The 1733-nt window shown below is 36.7% G+C and overlaps 1 pseudogene; it reads left to right on the forward strand.

Moving 5' to 3' along the window:
• The first annotated feature begins 1110 nt into the window (after positions 1 to 1110).
• On the forward strand, positions 1111 to 1492 carry LOC113927890 (annotated as a pseudogene).
• The last annotated feature ends 241 nt before the right edge of the window (positions 1493 to 1733 follow it).

Consider the following 1733-nt stretch of genomic DNA (forward strand, 5'->3'; position numbering starts at 1 on the left):
TTGGTAATGAAATGTGAGCACAAGTGATGTGTGTCACTTTTGGATTAAATCTCTAAGAGCCAGAGTACCGTTCATCATACACTTTCTTTTCTGCTCTTTTTTAAAATCTGTCTATAGTGACAGATTAGTTTTCATATTATAGATGCTAATATAAATAAAATCATATGGCATGAATTCTTTTGTCTAGCTTCTTTAATTCTGCATATTTTGATATCCATCCATTTTGTTGAATATCTCAATAGTAAATTTTTTGTTGAGTAGTATTAATGTGGTATAGACATAGCACCTTATGTTTACCCATTCACCTGTTCATTGACATTGATGTTAGGTCGTTTCTATTTTTGTCTATTAGAAATAAATCTTTTATGAACTTTTACGTACATGTCTTTGCATGGGCACATGCTTTCATTTGTCTTGAGGAAAAACTTAAGAAACTGTTGTTCTATTTTCCAAAGTGGTTGTACTACTTCTTATTGCAACCAACAGTGTATGAGAGTTTCAATTCTTCCATATCCTCACTAAAAATCATACTGTGTTTCATTTGCCCGTCCCTAATTATTAGCGATGGTGAACATATTAACATGTTTGCCTTCTGTGTATCTTCTCTTATGACGTTTCTGTCCAAATTTTTCCCCTAATTTTTATGTCAGTTGTTTGTTTTCTTATTATCTAATTTGAGAGTCCCCTAGACATGCTGGATGCAGTTTATCTGATACAAGATTTGCAAATATTGTATTCTAGCCAGTGACTTGTCTTTTCTTTCTCATAACTGTGATTTTTTAAGAGCTGGAACTTTTTTTTAATTTTGAAGATGTTCAATTTATCAATTTTTTTAAATGGATCATGGTTTTGGGGGTGTATCTAAGAAATTTTTGTTGCTAAGCCCAAGGTAACAAGATTTTAGTCTATCTTTTTCCTAGCTTTTTGCACAGGGTTATGATCCTTTGAGTCAACACTTATTTACCGTCCAAGGCATGTATCATTTTTTTTTTTTTTTTGGCACATAGATATCTAGTTGTTTCTCCAGTATCATGCCTTTGAACCTCCGTGAAAAATGAGTTGGCCCTTTCCCTGAACCACCTTCCTTCGGCAGCTGTGGATTGTGCAGACATGACCAAGGTGAAGGCTCGAGATCTTCTCAGCACGAAGAAGGAGGAGCTACCTCACCAGCTGGAAGAGCTGAAGGGGAGCTGGCCCAGCTTCGTGTCCCCGAAGGGACATGCGGCATGGCTTCCAAGCTCTCCAAGATCCAAGTTGTTGGCAGATCCGTGCCCGTGTTCTCACAGTCATCATCCAGACGCAGAAAGAGAACCTCAGGAAATTCTACCAGGGTAAGGAGTACAAGCCCCTAGATCTGTGGCCCAAGGACACACATGCCATGTGCCGCCGGCTGAACAAGCATGAGGAAAACCTGAAGACCAAGAAGCAGCAGCAAGTGCGGGGTCAGGGCCTGAGCATCAGCATCAATAACACAAACACTGAGAAAAATTGATACATAAAAATAAATAAATAAAAATAAATAAATAAATGAGTTGTCCTTATATGTGTCAGTCTGTTTCTTGACTCTATACTCTATCCCATTGATCTATCTTTATGAAAACACCACATGGTCTTGATTACTTTAGAATATGCTTTTAAAACATTAATCCTGCAACTTTGCTCTTGTTTTCAAGGTTTTTTTTTTGAATAGTCTCAGCTTTTTAAATTTTCATATAAATTTTAAGAATCAGGTT

The sequence above is a fragment of the Zalophus californianus genome, chromosome 7, assembly GCF_009762305.2.
Source record: "Zalophus californianus isolate mZalCal1 chromosome 7, mZalCal1.pri.v2, whole genome shotgun sequence".
Lineage (NCBI taxonomy): Eukaryota > Metazoa > Chordata > Mammalia > Carnivora > Otariidae > Zalophus > Zalophus californianus.